We start from the raw sequence: 14,172 nt of genomic DNA, 5'->3' as shown, positions 1-14,172 counted from the left end.
TTCAAAGGTGCGTCTACTCCCCAATATTATAGATGAGTGTTGCAAATTGAGCCTATTTAGTTACAGGCTGGCATGCATAGTTTGGCAAGAGAGCAATACGATTCTATAAATAGACCTTCGCCTATGGCGAGAGAGAATCTTCTTGGGTGAACAGACAGGAACCTTCTGTAATTAAGGAAGAGAGTCGGTCTTTTCCCCCTCCTCATTCTTCCCTTCCCAGGCTGTTGTGGTGCAAATGATCAATTTAGGTATGTATTGGCAGTTATGCATGCAGATGATGATGATGATGATGATGATGATCATCATCATCATCATCATCATTGTAGGCTAGGAAACTGGCACTGTTGGCCAAGCTGGGCTGTTCTAAGATTTCAGATTGGCCTTTTCTCATAGTTTTTTTTTTAAGGGCACATGTAATAATGTAAAAATTACTCCCCCACTCACCTCCTGACAACTAGTGAGTAGAAAGGAGCAAAGGGAATGTATTTCGTGAAGGCAGGTGAGGCTGAGGATTTTGTCCCTGGGGTTTCTTATCTCGATGAAAAGCTCCACAGTGTTCTTTTCTTTCTGACTGAGAAAGTTTTGCTACATTCCTAGGGCTGGAACGCACGCAGAAAGTCTGGCCCCCTTTCCAGGACTGCAGAGTACAGAATGGCAAGGGGCCAAGTTTAATTATAGGAAAGAAGGAAGAGGACTGTGTGTGTGTGTGTGTGTGTGTGTGTGTGTGTAAAAAAATTGCCTTTGAAAATTGTCATTGGGCACAGTGCAAATGCATGTGGTACAGTTCACAGCAAATTTCCTTTCATATTGTGCCCAGTGTGCGACAGCTGTGTAAAAGGTGAATTCCATGTTAGGGATCGTTAGCAGAGGAATTGAAAATAAAACTGCCAATGCCATAATGCCGTTATACAAATCTGTGACTGCAATTGGAATACTGTGTATGGTTCTGGTCACCTTACCTCAAAAAGGATATTATAGGTTTGGAAAGGGAAACTAAAATGATAAAAGAGGATGGAGCAGCTCGCTGCAGTGTTTGGGACTTTTTAGTTTAGAGAAAGGGCAAATATGAGTTTTTTCTCTCCCTCTCTCATAACACTAGAACTGGCCAACATCCAGTGAAGCTGAATGTTGGAAGACCCAGGAGAGATAAAAGGAAGTACTACTTTATGCAGCACATGGAACTCACTCCCACAGGAGGCATTGCTTGCCACCAACTCAGATGGCTTTAAAAGATTAGAAAAACTCATGGAGGAGAAGGCTATTGATGGCTACTTGTCGCAATGTCTGTGCTTTGCGCTCTGCCTCCACAGTTGCTGGAAACCACAGGAGGGGAGAGTTGCTCTTGTGCTCAGGCCCTGCCTGCAGATTCCCACAGGCATCTGGTTGGCCATTGTGAGAACATGATGCTGGGGCAGCTGGGCCATGGCCGTCATCCATTCCCAAACACTGCAACTTCTCTTTATAGGCGAGTCACTCTTAGTTGGCTTGCAGCATTTTCATTCTCTTTCTTGTTGTGCTCTTAAAAGCCTCCATTCTGACATACACAAGCATCAGCTCTAACCAAACCCCAGGATGGTGGGTGGGTGCAAACTACAGATGGAAGGACCTGGTTGTGCAGATGGGGACTGGTTTGCTTCCTTTGAATTCTGTGGGACAAAGTACGGCAGCCTGACAACTTGGGAAAGAGTTGAGAAGGGGCTTGTTCTGTTGACTCATAGTGCAACTACTTTGTGGGGGGGAAACGCTGGTGGGCTATAGGGTGGGGAATATCTCCACCTCCTCCAAAGTTTCACAGATGGCAGCTAGCCCTTTCAGCAGAGCCCTGATGCTCATCTGAAGACCATCCCAGTTATTTTGGAGGGGGTGGAGGCAGGGCCGTCTTAAGCATATCCAGCACTGTGGTTCAAAGATCCCTCCAGTGCCCCCTTTCCGTTTCCCAGAGATGCCAAACTTTTTTAGGGAGGACGGTGCTGCCGCCGATGCGCCCAGCTTTGCGGGGCTGGAGGAGACGGGCAGCGGCTGGAGGACAGCTCCTCCGGCAGGGAAGAGGTGGAGGCTGGACGCGGCAGCTCCCAGCTCAGCTGGCCACTTCGTGCCTTGGTGGCCAAGGCAGGCAGAGGCTCTGGGCGCGGTGCTGCTTTGGCGCAGCATGGCGGAGGCGGGCGAGGGTGGCGAGCTGATGCTGGGAGGTGCCACGTCCAGCCTCTGCCACTTGCCTGGCGCCCTCCAGAACTTGGCGCCCTGCACCACTAGCCTCTATAGGTAAGACGCTCCTGGGTGGAGGCATTCCACCACCCCATGCACCTTTTCACAGGGATGGTGAACTAGTGGCCTTCCAGATGTATGAGGGTGTTCACTCTGTTAGCTTGCTAGCAATGAGTGAACATATGAACCTGCCTTATTCAGAATCAGAATATTGATGCATCTCTAGCCCTCTATCGCCTCTGGCTCTCTGAGGTCTCAAGGGGAGGCTGTTCCCACAAGCACATCCTAGCCTAGCATTATTTCCTCTGAGAACGCTGTGGATTGGCACCTTCTGTATCCATATAAGACTCAGGCTTTGCCACGGAGCTGTGCCCCCGCCCTCAAATGAGGCAAATTTTCTTTGCAAGCTTGATGTCATCCAGAATCTGGGGGAAATAGCTGTCCCACCTCCCTTGCAGGGCTTGAACGTGAGAAAACAGGGATAAATATAGTCATGTAGCAACGGCAGAAAAGACTGAAATAAATGACGTGGGCTGTAGTAGCTTCATTTAGGACATTAACAGCAATGTATATTATGGGCATATAGAGCCCCCCAGGTTGATGTGATTATCGTGGACTGAACAAATTGGGAAGGAGAGGCTTTTTTTGGAGGGGGAGCGTCATGAAAAAGGTTCATTCCCCTCCCAAGGATAGAAACCCAGTTCTCTGAGGTTTGCAGGTTGGCACATTATGAATGTTGCCATCTTGGCTCATTCATCCAAAGTCCATAAGAAAACTGTCTGCCTTCATTCTGTATTTCTCCTCCCTGCACCCTCTTCTCTGTTGACTGAAGTCCTTCCCAACCTGGTACTCTCCAGGTTGTTTGGATGACAGCTAGAGATGTGAGACCTCCAGATCTGACCTGGTGTCTCCAGGTTTTCCTGGCCTCCTCCAGGTGGCAGCTGGAGGGCTTTAATCTCCAGGTGGGCAGGAGTACCATTAATAAAAATAAAAAATAAACTAAAACATGTTAAGATTGTACGTGCAGATTGCAAGCTTCAGCCCAGCAAGAGCTGGCTGCAAATTATAGCCTAGACATTTTTTTGTGGGGGGGTCTGCCCTCCTCTGCTTCCCTCTCCCAATTAACCTACATCTCCAGAGCCCTCTCTGTGACATCACTAAAGGTGGCCTCTTAAGTCTCAGGTTTGGGCCATGAAATCTCAGGATCTGGCATACTTCCGACCTGGCAACCCTGTCAGCCCCAGCCAAAATATGTGCATGCTGGCTGGGAGTTGTATTGGGGGTAATGGGAGTTATAGTCCAAAAATGGCTGGGACCGGTGGAAGTTGTACTGATATTTTCGGTTCCAGTTCCCATCTGTGCCAACCAGCACTGGAGGGCATCAGGTTAGAGAAGGCTGATTTCCTGTAAAGGAGGGTTGCCAAGTTTCTAGAGGCTCAGACCCTCAGATGCAAGGAGCAGAGGCTGGGAATGAGAGGGTGATTCCTGGCAGGTAAGGGAGTGTAGCTTGGTAGTTTAGGGCTGGATCCCAGAGGCAGGAGATGTAGGAATATAGGAAATTGCCCTTATACTGAGTCAAACCATTGATCCTTCTAGCTCAGTACTGTCTGCACTGTTAGGCAGTGTCTCTCCAGGGTTTTAGGCGGGGTCTCTCTCAACCCTACCTGGAGATGCCAGGGATTTTCTGCACACATAGCAGATGCTCTACCATTGAGCTATTGCACTGGTTTGATCAAGAGGGAAAACTGGCTATGCCAGGGCTCTAGGAAGTATAGTTGGAAGAACGGAATCTCTCAGGCAAATATATAGCTGTGTGCCTCTTGAGGACACTGAGGAATCAAACCGAAGCTCACAGCCACATCCTGACACCTGGAAATGATCCCATGGTATCCTACATTCCTTTACTCCAGAATAGCCCCTCCTGTATTGGATTTCAAAGCAGGTTGAGGGAAGTTATAGAAATGACCATCAACAGTTTCCCTTCAAAAGCCCCGCAAAACTTTAAAGTCATGGCTCCAGTTGTACTTCTGACTGATATACCAGCATGATGTACTGAACTTCATTCACACCATGCCGAGATCCAAGAATGAATGTCATTGGACAACATTGCTACTCCCGCACTCTTTCTGTGCATGCCTGCTTCTGTTCCCCCATGATTCCCCCACCAGAGGTGGTGGGATTTCCTTCCTTGGAGGTTTTAAAGCAGAGGTTGGATGGCCATCTGCCTTGTTGAGATTCCTGCATTGTAGGGGGTTGGGCTAGATGACCCTTGGTGGTATCTTCCAACTCTACGATTCTCTGGAAACGGCAGGAAAGAACTGTGTGCTGTTGTGCTGCCCCAAATTTCACCATTTTATCCCTTCGATTTTCCAAGTTTAAGTGGGCTGCAAACAGATTCCGCCCCCCGCCCCCGGGGACCGAATAACATGGAAATGCGTGATAAACACACACTATATTCCCTTAGTTTTCCAGAAGTAGTTTTTGTGCCATGTGAAAGCCCAAATATGGTGTGGAAATTAGCAGTTAGGGAAATGGAATAAACTGCAGTGTGAATGCAGCCCTGAAAAGTTCCTGCATTTCTGAATGTAACTGCTGCACCTGGTGGTTAGGACACTTGATTTTTCCAGGGGCCAGTATATTGTGGAAGTATGAATAGTAGGAACAGTTATGTTGGCACAAGTTTTGTACATAATTGGGGAGGAAGGGACCACTAAGAGTGGCCCCCCAAATGCTAGTTGTGCCAGTTCCCCTCATTGCCTCCCCTCTCAGCTCATGGGCAGCACCGAAAGGGGGCAGGAGGTAAATGCCCCCCCAAACAAGGAGTTTGCCCCCCCCCATTGCTGGACTCTTGGCATTAACATACAGGCGTCAACCATTTTGCATGGGGATTCAATTTCTGGCCCCCACACGTGTCAGTAGTCACACGTTAGTTGGACGTGTGCAAAATAATTGACGTTTGTACTTGTATACTGTTAATTTAACACAGGGGTCAGCAAACTTTTTCAGCAGGGGGCCAGTCCACTTTCCCTCATACCTTGTGGGGGGCTGGACTATATTTTTTTTGGGGGGGATGAACGAATTCCTATGCCCCACAAATAACTCAGAGATGCATTTTAAATAAAAGGGCACATTCTACTCATGTAAAAGCACGCTGATTCCCAGACTATCTGCGGGCCGAATTTAGAAGGCGATTGGGCCGGATCCGGCCCCCAGGCCTTAGTTTGCCTACCCAAGCTTTAACACATGGTACACAACTCACCCACCCAGAAATATACTTTACCCTTTCTGTGCCTGCCCAAAAATTCTGGTGCCACTGTTTCAGCTCCATTTTGTGGCTTAAGCACAGCAGCAATTGCAAGGCTTGGCAGGTGTGCCTGACTGCCGGGCCCTGGCAATGTGGATAGGCTGTGGTTAGAAAAGCTGTGAGGTGATTCAGAGCCGCCCAGCTCATGTTCACAGTTCCCCTCCCCAGGAATGCTAGCAGCTGCTGCCTCTCTCCTCTAAAGGCCTTTTCGCCTAACCTTTTGAAACCCTTCCTTTAAAACTAAAAGCAAATAACCCCCCCACACAAACATCCTGGGTTAGGTGAAATGACCACTGCATGGGGCATGTGAGGGGATGGCAGTCAGACACAAGAAAGAACAACTTCACCCAGCGCGTAGCTCACCTACGGAACCTCCTCCCACAAGAGGCAATGATGGCCACCGACTTGGATAGCTTTACAAGGAGATTAGGCAAATTCATGGAGGAAGTGGCCATCTTGCATTTCAGTTGCTGAGAATCACACCTTGGCCACATTCACACCATACATTTAAAGCACTGTGGTTCCCCTGCAAACAGTAGTACCTTCCCCCAAAGAATCCTGGGAGCTGTGGTTTGTTAAGTGTGCTGAGAGTCATTGGGAGGCCTCTAGTCCCTTCATGGAGCTATAATTCACAGAGTTCCCTTTGAAGAGGGATTGATTGTTTAAGCCACTCTAGCTTTGTATGGGGGGGGGGATAGGAAGCTCCTAGACACCCTCAGTACCTTTAACAAACTACAGTTCCCAGAATTCTTTGGGAGAAGGCATGACCACTTCAAGTAGTATCATAGCGCTTTAAATGTAAAGTGTGACTATAGTCCTTGGGAGAGTTGTTGTTTGGGTAATAATAATATAAATTTATATGCTGCCCATCTGACTGGGTAGTCCCATCTACTCTGGCACCATTCAACAGTTATCAAACCACAGTAAAACATCAAACATAGAAAAACTTCCCTATTCAGAGTTGCCTTCTAAAAGTCAGGTAGTTGTTTATTTCCTTGCCATCTGATGGGAGGGCATCCCACAGGGTGGGCGCAACTACCGAGAAGGCCCTCTGCCTGGTTTCCTGTAACCACATTTTGCAACAAGGGAACCGCCAGAAGGTGGATCTCAATCTCTGGCCTGAATGATGAGCTTCCCAGAAGAGGCATTTAGATTTGCCACTGTGAGAAAAGGATGCTGCACTCAGTGGGCCTTTGGCCTAATTTAGCAGGACACATTTTGTGTTCATAAGTAAGCCACTTGGAGTGGCCTCCTTTTGGCTATGTCCACCCTTCTGCTTTCCCTCCAACCTCATCCAGCAGTTTGCCCTTCCTGGCAGTTTTCAAAGACTTTGGAGGAGAGGGACTTGAACTTGTGTGTTTTGCCCCCCAGCCAGGAGAGGATCTGCTTCAAACAGTTTTTGGGGAGCTCTCTGTATGTGTGTGTTTGGTTTCCATGGGGATGATGACAGGCCCAGCTGTCACTCAACCTGGGAGCAGGGTGTTTGCGCAGGAGGCGTGGGGGCCTGCTGCCTGAAGTGTTTCTTTAAAGTTGCTGACTCATGTGAAGGGCAAGTGTGTGTTTGTGTGTAGGTGAGCCAGAGAAGGAAGGAAAGATCTATAGCTTGATCATTACTTCCTGAGCCCCTTTTGACCATCTCTGGATGCTATCTCCAACCTGCTGGGTTTCTCTCCCATTTTGAAAGGAGCAGGGAGGGGGAGACCAGCGTCAATACACAGCTTTCCTTCCCAAAATAATACCTCCCATTTCTGGGTTTTGTTTTTTTTGTGGTGGTGGTGTTTGTCAGGTCTTGTTCAGTTTAACCTCTATTCCTTTTCTTGCAATAGCTTCCCACTTCAGCAGCTTGAGAATCATGCCTTTCATTTGAAAGAACCCAAGCAAGGTTTTAGCCCTCATGCATGCTGCTAGAATTCTGTTTCAAAAAACATATGAGCAGCACCTTCTGTGTTCTCTGAAGCCAAAGTAGGGATGCTAGCATTGGCAGAACGGGACAGAAGACATAATTCTTTGCTGGACCCCCTTCCTGTTATCAAACATGATACATGATGGAAGCTAAATAAATATACATAACTTGTAATTTGCTAAATCCAGCTTGTTATGCAGAGCAAGTTCATTATTTCGATTTTGCAGCTCTGCTCTCAGGTATCTGGAAAACAAAACTTTACTTGAGGTTACCTGCTACCTCCCACACCCACCTTCTAAATGGGAGAGGGCTTCCTTTCCATGCCTTCAAACCTCCTAGGATATTTTTACACACACACACACACACACACACACACACACACACACACACACTGTTCTTGTCTGTTTGCTTGCAGTGTGTTCAGTGGCCTAGGGTGGGGGAAGAGGTTCACTCTGTGATATGTGAGAAGTGACACCTCCGCCTACGTGGGAATTGGCCATCTGTAAGGCAAGCCTGTTCCAGACCAGCAACCAAAGACCTGTAAATCCAGCGGGTGCTCAGCTCAGCTCCCTCCTCGTAGGTGCCATTGCGTGGCAGATAACGACAGTATTATATAACGCCGCAGCCTACCTTGGCATGCGCTTAGCCAGAGGCTTCTAAATCATTAATGCCGTTGCAATCTTTGCTGTTAAGTAGGTCAGAAATGAGATGAGAATTCGGGAGGGCAGCGCGGAGACTTGGCAGGCAGGAACGTGAGCACAGTTGGCGAGTGAGCGAGGCTGCCTTCGCCACCTCTGATGCTGCCAGGGACAGGCTCAGGAGGTGGCAGTGGCGAGGGGGATGATGACAACGACGTCTGTAACCAAATCTGGAGCTGGGGACGGGTGCCTTGCAGCCTAAGGTGCTTGCTGGGACTGGTGCCAGGGGATGTGAACTTGGATTAGGTGTGATCTAGCACCTGAAGGTCAGAAGGTTGGCCTGGGAAGGGCAAAAGTGTCTGCTTCAAGTGGGGAACGCACCCCAGGCCCCATCTGTCTGATATGGCTGCTTCTGTACATGCAGGTCCTCTGTTGTTTACTAGGCTGAGGGGTGCCGCCTGCTCATCCTAAACCCAAGCCCTGGGTGAAAGACATCCTTTTATGACCCAGTTTTCTTTTGCGGTGGGAGGTTGGGGTGGGGGGCAGAACTAGATAGTGAACTTCAAACAACAACTTTGCTGTGTGTGCCAATTTGATCAGGTATTCCCTTTTGCAAAGGAAAGATCCCTGTTTGCCTCAGGCCTTGGGCTCTTCTTACGCTCTTTTCAGGAATGCAAAGTTGCTTGAGCTACAATCCAGGGAAGGTGGGTAGATAGCTCCTGTGTCCAGAAGATGGGCCAATTGCCTGTTCCAGACACAGGGTTGCACTACCTCTGAAGGAGCAGATATGTAGCTTGGGGCTACTCCTGGATTCATCTTTGTCTTTAGACTGTTGATGGGAAGGGACAACTGACAGCATATGACACCTCTGCAGAAATATCGGCCCATATGCTATGCGGCCAGGTTCAGGGTTTTTATAATGATATAGAAAGCCACAAACAGATTAAATCTGGGGCCCATTAAGGACTGCCTAAGTAAGCTCTTATATCCCAGCTTGATTACTGACTGAAGTGCTGTTAGTTGCCCCCCCCCCATGTTTCAGGAACCCCACTAACTTCAACTAGAAATTGGGCATTGAGTGTTGCCAGCCCTATGCAGAGAAACACTCTCCTGCAGAGTTTGGGCAGGCATCTTGGCTACTAACCTGCTTCAGGTGTCTCAAAGATGTTCTGTATACGCCACCCTGATATTTCACATGAGGGGCAATCCATACATAAAAACGTATGAACTGCACAGGTTGTCAACTTTTGGTGACCTGGGTCCAGGACTCTGACCTACAAGAACAAAACGTGATTTAGTTCATTTTAACTTTTGACCAGGTCGCTTAAGTCTTTCTTGACAAGTCCTTTCTGCCTGTGCCAGCAGAGTGACCAGATGCTTCGTAGAGGATTGAGCTCCTATGCTTTTTTAATTGTGACACAGAAAAGGGGATTTTGGCTCCCCACCCCCGCATGCAGTATTACAACAAGGCTCTTAAATCTATCAATAATGCCCTGACCACTAATGTTTGTGGCCACTCTGAGGGGTGTTCGTTCTCTTCAACCCACCCGCAAAGCGCATACACACAAACATTGTTTTTACCTCTTGCCCTTCCAACATTCATCCATCTGTTGGTTTCACTTCTGTCTCTCCCTGTGCAAGAAGGAAGTTGATCAGTGAGACCGAAACTCGTGGTTCTAACAGTCACATTGCTCTGTGGATTGGCAGGCCTAGGGTGAGCCTGGATGCTCTTGCAACACACACACACACACACACACACACACACACACACGAAAACACTGCTGCTGCTGCTGCTGCTGCTGCTGCTGCTGCTGCTACTGCTGCTGTATCCTGTTCATGTTATTATGATTGTTGCAACTACCTCTGCCCCTCCTGATCTGACACCCCCTCCAAATAGGGCCACACTTGTCCCACCCTCCACCCCTTTTAGCACAGATTGCTGACTGAAGCTTTCCGCGCCATTGCGCACCGCTTGCGGATTGCTACATTCATGTTTTTCTATAATTTCTTCTTCTATGGCATGGGTAGGCAAACTAAGGCCTGGAGGCTGGATCCGGCCCAATCGCCTTCTAAATCCAGCCCGCGGACAGTCTGGGAATTGGTGTGTTTTTACATGAGTAGAATGTGTGCTTTTATTTAAAATGCATCTCTGGATTATTTGTGGGGCATAGGAATTCGTTCATTTCCCCCCCAAAAAATATAGTCCGGCCTCCCACAAGGTCTGACAGACAGTGGACCATCCCTCTGCTGAAAAAGTTTGCTGACCCCTATGGACCTGAAAATGAAAAGGGTGTCTTATTAAGAACATAAGATGAGCCTCCTTAGTTGGGCTAAGGACCCGCCTAGTCCAGTGTCCTGTTCACACTCTAGCCAACCAGATGCCCCAATGCGAAACCCACAAGCGGGACCTGAGCACAACAGCATTTCCCACCCCCACCCCACCCCACCCCACCCCAGTGGTTTCCAGCAACTGGTATTCAGAAGCATTATTCCCTCCAACTGCTGAGGCAGAGCATAGCCATCATGACTCATAGTCATTGATAGCCTTCTCCTCCATGACTTTGTCAAATCCCTTTTTTTAAAGCCATCCAAGTTGGTGGCCATCATTGCCTCCTGTGGGAGAGAGTTCCATAGTTTAACTGTTCGCTGCATGAAAAGCACATTCTTTTGTCTTTTATTAAGATCTGTGGTGTGACCACACTTGGACAGTTCTGTTCACCATATTTCAAAAAGGGATGTTGTGGAGCCAGAAAAAGATGCAAAAGAAAAAAAAGGCATCCTAAATTATAAAGGGCTTGGACTGAATATGCTAGGAGGAAAGATGATAATTTTGGGGGTTATTTAGTTTTTTAAAAGAGTAAGTAAGTAGGAGGGGGGTATGATAGAAGTTTTTTTCCTTATTTAACAAGATTTGTATAGTGCTTAATCAACATGAAAACTCTAAGTGGTTTACATATTATGCCATGGTGTGGAGAAAGTGGATAGTCGTTTTTCTTATAATTCAAGAACCTGGACAAGTGGGGTGAGGGGCTTATTCAGTGAAATATGGTTTGCAGTAGATTTAGAACTGACTGCAGGAACCTTTCCTTCACACGGAACATGAATTTATGGAAGTCAGGTTCATAAGGTTGTAGTAGCTTAGATATGGTGGCCATGTGAGAAGATACAGCAGTCTGGGGGGGCGGGCATTTTATGAAATGGGACTTACGATCGGTCAGAAAATAGATTCCAGGATGGCATTGTCATCTGCAAATCAAAATATCGTGAATAAGACACTTACTATTGGCAGCAAAAGTGGGAGGATTTAGGAGACAACTTGCTGTCAGAATGGTTCCAACAAACTCGGGCAGTTCCATTGATGGAAAAACTGATGCAAAAGGTGAAAATACAGGAGCAATCTTTAGAAGACAAAAGGAGAGTTTCAAGCGGCATGGGATCTCTTTATTAAATACATGGCAGAAAAGGAACATCACTGGCCACATGTGGCCTTCTGTGGAGTGACATAAGATGACACTGTAGACAAAGAGAGAGAGAGAGAATTCCAGTCATAAGTAAAGTAGAGTAAATGTTTTACAGTACAGTACAGTAGACTCGCAACTCACATGTAATTTACTTATGTGATTGCAGCTTTGCGCAGGTGGCATGAAAATAAATAAATGGAGGTGGGGGAGTCAGAAGGGGCAATCTGAGACCTCTTATGACCATCCCAGAGCTCTGGATAGGTAGGGATGGTTGTGCAGGCAACAGTTCTGGGAACTTCCTAACTTTATGTGATTCTGCCTTTTCGTGTGAACCCTTGTGTAAGTTGCAGGTCCACTAGGCATCAGAGATCTAACCAATGCTCATAACTGTATGCTGCATGTATGTTTATGATGCTATACTTTGTTTTGTTTTTGTCGCAAAACAACTAAAATCTGTTTTTTAAAAAGGGACTAGTAACTTTCAGGAAAGAGAAATGTGGTCCATCTGGTGGTGCTAGCATGATGGGTTATAGCAGCCTTTGCCCACCAGACATTTTGGCCTACAATATCTGTCACCTCCAGTGAGCACAGCTGTCCTCCCATCAGCCCATAGCATCGCTGATGGGAGTTGTAGGCTGTCACATCTAGAGGGGAGCCAGGTTGGTGAAGGCTGAGCTATAGGGCCCTCCATATCCACAGGCTGCATGTCACTGAGTGCCAGATGCTGGGGAGAGCTGTTGCTTTAATGCCATGCTTGTGGGCTTCCAGGAGGCATGTGTTTGGTGGCTGTCACTGAGGAGAACAGGGTGAGGGACTAGATGGAACTGCCTTGGTCTCATCCTAAGGAAAGAATGGCAAACTTTTGGAAAGTTGTCCCCTTTCTTTGTCCCTTGCACTTTTGCCAGCTTTGAATAAACATTACAGACCATGTCCTGGATTCAAAGAATTGTGAAAAACAATTTGTTGAATCCAGAAGGACTTTGGGCTTACTTTATTTGAGTGCTTCTGCTGTTTCACATAGCAAGCTGCATTTGAACCTGAGGGAGGTTGTTATAATAGTATTGTGGAGTGCAGGGGTGTGTTCCAGTTAGCCTTCCCTTCCCTTGGGCTACCACAAGCCAGTGTGGTGTAGCGTTGAAACTGATGGGCTAGAAACCTAGGCTGAAATCTTAACAACCATGAAAGCTAACTGAATGACTTTGGGTAGCCAGTTATATACCTCAGCCCTAACCTACCTCACAGGGTTGTTGTGAGGATAAAACTGAGCGGAAGCAGGGCGGGGAGAGAAGCAGCAAGCTCCTTGGAGGAAAGTTTGAATAGCAATGTAATCAATACCATAAGTATTATTTGAACCCTGACGGTATATTTACAGAAAGGAAATGAATTAGACTCATTTTTCTGTTTAGACTACTGGCTCTGAACAAAATTGCCTTTGGCTTGTAGCATCTGGCATGTTGAACTGGGAAGGGAGAGTCCTACTGAGGACAGTCCTCTCTTTGGAAGGACTGAGTCTGCTCCACATTTGATTAAACCCTAAGAAGGGAGAGCGGGATGTTGAAATTATCCATCAACAGTTGTTGTTTTTTTAATGGATGTTTATATTTTTTGTGTCACACACACTCACTTGTAAACTATTTTGGCTCATTATGTGGCATATAAATAAATTATCATCATAATGAACACCTCCCGGACAGCAGACTGAGGGCCCTGCATACAGCTTACCTGATCACTCTTTCTCCATACCATGCGATGTGTCTCTGTTTAAACAACAACACTTATTTCTGAGGCTGCGTAGACACACTGTACCTTAAGAGCGCATAATTTTTTGAGGGAAAGAATGCAATTCGAATGTTCTCCAAAGGTACATTGTGTATGTACACAGCCTAAATCTGCAGCAGTGCATGATAAATTAGCCTGTGCATATTTTATGCAAATCTGTTGTGTTTGTTGGTGATGCGTGACCGGCCAAGTTAGTCCAGCATGGAAAGATGGGGATGCTGAGGAGTGGTGGTGGTGCAAGCTGCTGTCACGGCTGTGTCGCTTTAATTCACCTCCCTGCCACCCGTTGCCAACCCTCTTCTATCCTCCACGAAGGGAACAGCTGACCTGGTGTGACCTTGGTTAGCTTGAGTGCATTAGGCTGTGTGTGTGCACGCGTGTGTCTGTTGTTTTGGGGGGGAGGGAGAGCATACTTGTATGGTTTGCTGTTAAATAAAGCCTTTTCATTGGAACTGCTTGCTGCGAAAGGCAACCGTCTTCTTCCCCCCAAGTTGTAAATAAAAAATAAAATAAAAGCCGAACGTGTCACATAAACAAGACGCACAAAAGGCCAGGCGGGGTTAATTCTTTGCCACCTTCTGTTTGACAAGTAAGATTAGGGCTGGCACTTCACCCTGGCCATGCCTTATCGATTAGCGCTAAGGAGATTACTTGGTTGTTCCAGAAGGGCCGGGAAAACTTTTGCAGCTCCTGTTGTCTGTAGGAATTGGGTGCCTCACGCTCCAGGCTCTGATGCAGGCTGATGGCAAAGACGTTTTCCATTGCTAATGCTTTTTCTTCTTCTTTTTTGGTAATTACACACACACACACACACACACACACACACACACACACACAGTTCTGCTCAACGCCAGATGGAAGGGGAACAAGGCAACAAAGGGT

General features: G+C 47.2%; 1 protein-coding gene and 1 long non-coding RNA gene across 6 annotated transcripts in view; one reads left to right on the top strand and one right to left on the bottom strand.

Annotated features, from left to right (window-relative positions):
* Positions 1 to 14,172, top strand: part of MEF2D (myocyte enhancer factor 2D) — a 137,136-nt gene that overhangs the window by 31,313 nt on the left and 91,651 nt on the right. The window lies entirely within an intron of this gene.
* Positions 6,534 to 9,815, bottom strand: LOC309330622. The gene is made up of 3 exons (XR_014151522.1): positions 9,632 to 9,815; positions 9,195 to 9,324; positions 6,534 to 7,655 (listed from the first exon to the last, which is right to left on the bottom strand). It is a non-coding gene; the product is annotated as an uncharacterized lncRNA (long non-coding RNA).

Source organism: Podarcis erhardii, assembly GCF_964252035.2.
Source record: "Podarcis erhardii genome assembly, chromosome: 15".
NCBI lineage: Eukaryota > Metazoa > Chordata > Lepidosauria > Squamata > Lacertidae > Podarcis > Podarcis erhardii.
This window is presented reverse-complemented; position numbering and strand designations above follow the sequence as displayed.